Source organism: Capsicum annuum, chromosome 1 (genome assembly GCF_002878395.1).
Source record: "Capsicum annuum cultivar UCD-10X-F1 chromosome 1, UCD10Xv1.1, whole genome shotgun sequence".
Classification (NCBI taxonomy): Eukaryota; Viridiplantae; Streptophyta; class Magnoliopsida; order Solanales; family Solanaceae; genus Capsicum; species Capsicum annuum.
Window position 1 is genome coordinate 21,612,267 of NC_061111.1, and position 9,060 is coordinate 21,621,326.

Below are 9,060 nucleotides of genomic sequence, written 5' to 3' on the forward strand. Positions count from 1 at the left end.
TTTTTAGATGTTTTTATTAGATGTTATATTTTATTAGTATTTTAGATTTTGGACCTTATGAAATTTCAGCCTAATTTCGCATTTATTTCAGTATTATTATCCAGTGCTCACAACAGACATCAGTCATGGGTTAGCTTGTGGTCCTTTGGGATCGTAAGCATCGTGTGACGACTAGGGGGTAGTCTCGAATCTTTACAGTTTGGGGTGCTGCCACAGACCCAACGTAGGGCAAATCAGTGAAGGAGGGCTTCTTCTACGTCCAACGTGCACCCAGGCTGCTGCCACAGGCCAAACGTAGGCCAAGGCAGTGAGAAAACAACCCTTTGCATCCACTTGCTCTCCGTTTGCGCCCAAGGTACCTTGCACCTGCATTCCATCTGTTGCAGCAAGCTGCCCCAATACAGATCACTCTTTTTTGATGTAGATCAGCTCTACCAACACCAATTCAAGTTCCCAAATTAATATCAACACTTTTTCAACACAAATTCAAGCCTCAAAACTCATCTCAACACTTTAAAAACTCCACTACTCAAGGTTTGATTCTTATTTTCAATTTTCTTATTCTTAAATCCCTTCTTTTAATCTTAAACTACTCATCAACTAGTAATTCATCTACTAAGTTATTTAATTAGTTCTTGAGTCCCATTTCATTCATCGTCTCATTTCTTTCAAGCTTTTCTCTTTTTAATATCGTTGTTAATTCTCGATCCAAGTCCTTACATCATTATTTGAGTCTATCAAACAAGAATCCAATTCAATCAAGATTAAAACATGACACCTCGATTACCAAATGAAGTATAAACCATCTTTCAACATTTGTGATCCAAGTGTGAGGTAAATAAATGCATGAAGAGTTTGTGAGGATAATTTCTTTAACGCTAACATGTTTTTTGTTTTTGTGAGTGTGTTTTTTTCATAAGTACAATGGCTACGGAAGGCCCAACTTCGCAAACTATGGATAACCACTCAACAAATTCTATCTTAATGGCCATTGAAACTCTCAATCGTAAAATTAATTCTATGGATGCTAAGATACATTCACTTGACCTTAGGGTGGATTCTCTTGAAGGGAGTGTATCCCTCATTGGTGGAAGAGTGGATATCGTGGAAGTTTGACAAAATACATCCCTATCCACACCTCAACACTTCTATGCTTCGACTAGTGGGCATGCTCCAAATCCTTTGGTTCATATTTCCTAGAAAAACCATCACCAAATGATCAATCCACCAATACAAACACATGATACCATTTCTCAAGCCGCTATATATCCACAAAACCAAAAACCCATTCGACCACTCCAACTTCAATTCAACCAAACATAACATGATGAACCTCAAACCTGAATACCTCAATCTCTACTTAACCAAATTCCCCTATTTCAAGCACACCTTAACCAAAGCTAACCCATCTAAATATATGGGGATGAAAGCGTAGAACAACAAGTGAAGTTTAGAGCATTCAATAAAGCTGACATATTGATAGAACAAATGAGAGGTAGACTAATGGATCAACAAGGTTATCGAGGTCGAGGAAGAAGATTTGGTCCATCGCCTAATGGTAGAGAAAACTTAGGAACCTATCCTAAGGTTATGATCAATGGAACCAACAAGGTAATAGGGATCGAGATGTAGGTATCAATTCAATCAAGGTTAGTCTCCCAACTTTCAAAGGCAAAAGTAATCCCGAAGCTAATCTCTCATAGGAGTCCTCTTATAAAAGAATCTTCCAAGCTAATGATATCACCAAAGAGAAGAAAAGTTGTTACACCATAGCCCATTTTGAAGGGTATGCCAATACATGGTGGGTTATGTCAAAAGATTTGGAAATGGTTGAATGAAGGACAACACCCTCCATGGGATGTGTTAAAGGTATTCATAAGGAAAAGGTATGTTTCGGAGAGGCATAGGCATGAGATACTTTCTAATTTGTACAACTTGAGGCATGGTAGCCAGAGTGTTGTGGCCTATTATGATGAAATCCAACAATTGATCTTGAAGCTCGACCATTGAGAGATCGTGAACCATGACATCATATGATTCAAGGTTAGCTTGAACAAAGATGTCTCCTCATGCATTACTATTCACAAGTTCGAGAAAATAGAATAAATCTTCCAAGTGGCCTTGGAGATTGAGAGAGATATCAAAGAAAGGGCAACTTACAAACCAAAAGGGTACTCATCGACTAATACTTAAAGTAAGAGTAAAGAGGTAGCATAATCATCATGGGGGTGGAATAAGAACAAGGACTATAATTCCAATGACAAGAAGCCCGTAGAGAAGAGCACTCCAAAGTACCCCCCAAGGAATGAAGGTAACAAATATCCTACTCTCAATCTTAAAGGTTTTCAATATTTTAATTATCAAGGGTGGGGATATAAGGCAAGTGAATATCCCAACTAGAGAAATATGATCCTTAGGTAAGGAAAATTATATTACCTTGGAGAAAAGGTGGGATTGGAAGATGAGAATAATGAAAAAGGCCAAGATAGAGAGGGGTCCCAAGAAGATGAGCAAGTAAAAGGGGATAATGTAGATGCTTGGCCTCAAGATGAAGAGTATGAGGTTCTAAATTTTGTTGTGAGGCATGCAATGATTAGTAAGGCGATAGATGACCTTAGTAAAAGGGAGAATCTATTCCATACTAAATGTCTTATACAAAAAAATCTATGCTCTTTGATCATTGATAGCGGAAGTTGTACTAATATGGCTAGTGCTACTTTGGTTAATTTCTTGAAGTTTCCCACAACCAAACATACCACACCATACAAGCTTCAATGGTTAAATGATTGTGGTAAGTTAAAGGTGACTAGGCAAGTGGTGATTCAGTTCAAGGTCAGGAATTATCATGATAAGGTGCATTGTGATGTGATACCTATGCAAGCTTGTCATCTCTTACTTGGAAGACCATGGAAATATTATCGTTCAAGCAAGCATGATGGTAAGACAAATTGGTACTCTTTTCAGTTGAATGGTCAAAAATTCACTCTCCATCCACTTTCGCTATTTTAAGTGAACGAGGGTCACCAAAAATTAAGAGAATTGAAAGAGAATAGTAAGAAACAAAGTGAGAAATAGGACCAAATTAAGGAGTGGAATAAATAAGAGAATAAGAGGAGGTTTAAAAGAAAGATTCCCTTGGTTATGTTGGCTAGGAACAAAGATCTTTTCAAAGAGCATGATAACAAAACACCCATGCTCCTCCTAGACCATGATTTTCATGCTAACCACTTTATTTCTACTATATCCCCTATTCTATTTCCCTTGTGGCAGGAGTATGGAGATGTGTTCCTAAAGGATTTTCCCCTTTTTGTCGGGTTCTCAATTACAAAATAAATCGGCCTACTGAAGTAATCCAAAGGACACAAAAGAGCTTAAAAGGCAAGTCGAGGAACTCCTCAACAAGGGATACATCAAAGAAAGCATGAGTCCATGTGCGGTTCTGGTGTTGCTAGTTCCAAAGAAAGATAAAACATGGTGCATGTGCGTTGATTGCCGAGCTATCAATAAAATAACGATAAAGTATCGCCACTCAATTCCCCGTTTAGATGATATGCTTGATGAGTTGAATGGTTCTTGTGTGTTTTCTAAGATATATCTTAGGAGCGGGTACCACCAAATCCGATGCAACCGGGTGATGAGTGGAAGACCTCATTCAAGAACAAGTTTGGTCTATATGAATGGTTGGTCATGCCTTTTGGCCTCACCAACACTCCTAGTACCTTTATACGGTTGATAAACCATGTGATCAAACCGTTCATAGGGAAGTTTGTTGTGGTATACTTTGATGATGCTCTAGTTTATATCAAATCCCTTAAAGAACATGTCTTACATTTACGTGATGTGTTTGAAGTGCTTAGAAAAGAGAAGTTGTACACTAATCTTGAAAAATATTATTTTGGTGTAAATGATGTTGTTTTCTTGGGATTTGTAGTGAGCTCAAGAGGAGTCGAGGTGGATGAATCTAAGATAGATGCCATCAAGAATTAGCCAACTCTGAAATCCATTGGTGAAGTAAGAAGCTTCCATGGGTTGGCTAGTTTTTATTGGTGATTTGTCAAAGTATTTAGTACCATCATTGCTCTCTTGACCGAGGTAATCGGTAAGAATAAACCTATTAAATGGGGTGAGAGAAAGTCAATGCATTTGAAGCTTTGAAGGTTATGCTTAGCTCCGCCCCATTATTGCAATTACCCAATTTTGATAAGATGTTTGAGATTGAATGTGATCAAGTAAGATAGGAATATGTACTATCTTAATGCAAGATCATAAACCTATTACCTATTTTAGTGAAAAGCTTAAGGGCGCAACTCTAAATTATTCCACCTATGATCTAGAGTTATACGCCTTGATTAGAGCCTTAGGTAATTGGCAACATTATTTGTGGTCCAAGGAATTTGTGATTCGAACTGATCATAAGTCCTTGAAACATATCCGGGCCTAAGTTAAACTCAATAAAAGACATGCCAAGTGGATTCCTAGAAACTTCCTTATGTAATTCAATACAAAAAGAAAAAGAAAAATATGGTAGCCGATGCATTGTCTAGAAAACATGTACTTATCTTTACATTGTCTTCTAAATTGATGGGATTTGATAGTCTAAAGACAATGTACCCTGAGGACCCAAATTTTCTCAAATTTATCTAGAATATGAGACATGGGATAGAGAAATGTGGAAGAGGGATAGTGCTTCTATGCCCTACTCTAAGTTTGATGGTTTCTTGTTCAAAGGAAGAAGGTTGTGTGTTCCCTCTAGATCATGAAGAGAATTGTTTGTAAGAAAGGTACATGATGGGGGTATAATGGGTCATTTTAGAATTGACAAGACCCTTGGAATCCTAGAGGAACAATTCTATTGGCCCAAGATGCGTCATGTTGTTGCTAGAATTTGTGGCCAGTGCATGGATTGTAGAAGTGCAAAATCCCGCCTTCTCCCTCAAGGATTATATACCCCACTAACCACTCCTCAACACCCATGGCTTGACATATCTATGGATTTTGTTTTGAGATTACCTAGGACAAGGAAGGGTAGAGATTGCATTTTTACTGTGGTTGATAGGTTCTTAAAAATGGCTCATTTCATTCCATGTCATAAAATTGACGATGCTTCTAATGTGGCTTCTTTTTTTTTTTAGAATTTTGCCAAAATACATGGAATTCCTTGGACCATTGTTAGTGATAAGGACTCTAAGTTCCTTAGTCACTTTTAGAGGTCATTATGGAGTAGGCTTGGCACTAAATTACTTTTCTCAACATCTTGCCACCCAGAAATGGATGGGAAAATGAAGGTGGTAAATAGAACATTGAGTTCTATGTTGTGCACCTTAGTTAAAGAAAAAATGGCCTCTTGGGACTACCAACTACCTCTAGTCGAATTTTCTTATAATCGTGTTATCCATCCGACTATTGGTATGACTCCTTTTGAATGTGTTTATGGTTTTAACCCTCTTACCCCTTTAGATCTCACTCCTTTGCCTAGTGATGTTGTAATAATCTTAGATGGAAACAAGAGGGCAGAAACTATGAAGAAGTTGCATGAGAAGGTGAGAATTCTCCTTGAGAAGAAGAATCAAGAGGTGGCTAAAAGAGTAAACAAAAGAAGGAAGCGTCTTGTGCTTAAATTGGGTATTTATGTGTGGGTGCACCTTCGAAAGGATAGGTTTCCAACCCAAAGAAAAGCCAAATTGATGACCAACGTAATGGTTCATTTCAAGTCCTTGAAAGGATAAACGAAAATGCCTATAAGATTAACCTTCCTTCGAAATATCAAGTACACAATACCTTTACTGTGTGTGATCTTTTACTCTTTGACATGATAGAAGATGATCACCCTTTGAATTTGAGGTCAAATTCTTCTCAAGATGGAGAGGATGATATAATTCAAATTAGCTCCAAGCCATTCACTAAAAGTCAAGCCCGGGAGCTTCAAATGATCCAAGGATTGCTCGTGAAGCAGAAGGTATTGTACTTGAAGAAGCCTCCTTACCATCAAGAGGGTGTTATTGTTTATGAACGCACTCACATTGGTCCAAGGATCGTTGGAGAAGGCAAGCGAAGGCAAAATGAGGCTAGAAAGCCCCTTGGAAAGGATTTGCGCCTAAGTCGCTTTGGATCTTCTCTAGCATTTCAAGAGCAGATCAAAACAGCCCCTAGTGGGCCTTTTATTGCAATTGGGTCACTTTTGGACCCTAAAATTGTAATAATTAGTCTAAACTACAAATACTTTTAAGGCTAGCTCATTTTCTTAGTTTTTGCTTGATTATTGATGAATTGATGAATGCTTCTCCATTAAGTGAGAGTATTGGACAACTTTTGTTGAACTTTAGTTTAGAAACTTTGGTTTAGAGGGCGTTCATCTCCCTCTTGGTCACCGTAGGAATTAGGTGTTCGGTTAGATTGTAATTGAGGGTATTAGAGTTTGACATACTCTTTTGTTCTTGGTTACTTCTTTTCTCGTATCTAATTATCTATCTTATCGATTATCTTTACTTTTTCGTATCTTCTTTAGTTTTTGTAGTTCGATTTCATATCAACCAGGCATCATCTCCTTGTTTTGCTAAGAAGCATGATTATTTTATAGTATTGAGATAGAGAGAAAACATTCTATTTGCAGTCATTCTTTATTGAGCAATTAAGCCCAAATTGTTATCTTAAACCCGACAAATTCCATTCTTAATGGCAATCTCATACCCTTTCTCTTGCAATTGAACGAGACTCAAAAGATTTGACGTCAACTTTAGAACATAAAGGACATCTGAGATTATTTAACAAATATCCCTTTTAGTTTGAATCGTTACCTGTCCTTTTCCGATGGCTGCAACTTTTGAATCATTTCCAAACTTCACAAAATCTCTATATGACTCATCTAATGTGGAGACAGTTGATTTGTTTCTCACATATAATTACTGCAACCAGTGTCTAAGTACCAGATATTCTGCTGAATTTCCTCTGCCACCTGTTCCTTCTCCTGATAGGCCATTAACAAGGAAATCTCTTCTTTCTTTTCTGCAGAATTAGACTGTCTTCCACCACCTCTAAGTTATTTCTACATTCTAATTTATAATGACCAACCTGTGACATCTATAACATTCAACCTTTGACTTGTCTATTGACTTCGGCTTACAATGACCTAAATGATTATTGTTGTTAAGATTTCTTCCCCTTCCTAGAGAATTCGAAGAATTTTAATTTCTTCAAATTTCTGGTGTGAGTATCTCCCACAACCAAAATTGTTTCCTCTCCCTCTTCTTCTTCCGCAACCACCACCTTTCGACGAATGGTAGTTGGATGAGAGAAGAGCTTGTTCATCGCTACTTTGTCGATTCATTTTCTACTCATGAATCAACAACGAACTCTACAATTCATCAATTGAAGGTTCATTAGTTTCTTTTGATTCCTCAATTGAACAAACAACATAGTTGAATCTTGATGTCATGGAGGGGAGGATCTTTTCAATAATGGTGACATCTTCCAGTTTTTCACGATGAATCCGCATCTTATTTACTATTGTCGTAGTCCTCGAGAAGTAATCTGATATTGATTCGCCCATCTTCAACTGTAAAGTCTCAAAATCAGTGCGAAGTATTTGCAATACTGCCCTTTTTGCCTTCGTTATTCCCTGGTACTTCCGCTTCATGGAATTCCATATTTGTTTAGAAGTATCCTTGCAAAGAATAGTTTCAAGTATTGAGCGATCAATAGCTTGAAAAAGATAATTCTTTGCCTTGAGATCTTTCAACCTTAGACTGTCCAACTCTGTTTTTTATGCTTTTGACAAAGCAGTACCAGCCGTTGGCTCTTGCACACGAATACTAACAACTAGCCAAAACTCCTTAGAGCTAAGAAAATTCTCCATCAACATGCTCCAATGGTCGTATTGACCATCGAAGCGAGAATAGCGGGCTGAACAAAGTTTTTAGAGACCATTGTTTTGTTGCTGCAATAGTACTACTAAAGGAACTCTCAATAAGCAGTACCTAACACTCACACTCGATTTGAGAAACTCTCTTTCTGGCTCGGATACCAAATGTTACAAAATATTCAGTAGAAAGACAGAGAAATTACAAAAGAATCGAGCAATTGTATTTTTATTGTACTGCTGCAAGTTCTCTTTATACAACTGAGTAACAACGGCTAACTCAAGAAAAATAGGAACCAACGTAACTGATAGCTAAACAATTGCTAAACAGTTTTATTATAAAATATCCTACTCATTGCCTACTGCAAATCAAACTCTTGAAACAGAACTATTCCTAAGAAATAGAAATCTACTGCCAACAGGTCCTATAAACTAGGATAGCAGATAACAAATTAAGACAGATCACATGTTTCAACAATTTTTCCTACTTTCATTAAAAAAATTATGTTTCTTATTTTTACAAAACTTGTTTTCCTAGAAAAGATATTTATCAAAAATTTTGTCCAATCAACAACAACAACAACAACAAATCTGGTACATTTCCACATAGTGGGGTATGAAAAGGGTAGAATATAGCAGTCCAATCAAATATGAGAAAATAGAAGAATTATCCTGTGACCAGAAATCACCTGATTACAAATTCAAGCTGTGAAAACAACTTACTACATAAACGGATTTCTTTAAAAAAAAAAAAAAAATGACCCGGACAAATGAAGGCGAATGAAACGTCTTAGATGTGGCAGACAGCGAAAGACCTGGATATAATTAAGTTTTCAATTGCTCAAATCAACTTTTTTATAATTTTATGGAAACTTAATCACGGATTCATGTGGTGAAAAACTTAGAAACTGGTCCAGGACAAATTATGGCGAATTAAATGTCTTGAACACGGCAGGAAGCGAATAACCTGGACATAATTGAGTTTGTAATTACTCAAGTCTACCTTTATTTTATTTTATGGTAACTTACTTTCTCCCTTCGATAATACTTGTTTATTATTAACTTGACATTAGTGTTAAAAAATAATAAATAATAAGAATAATTTTATTATATCAGTCTTTGAATGTAATGAATTTAATGTCCTGAAAAATGCAATGAGTGATAATAATTCTAATAGCAATGGCAAAATGAGTAGAAAAAGACAA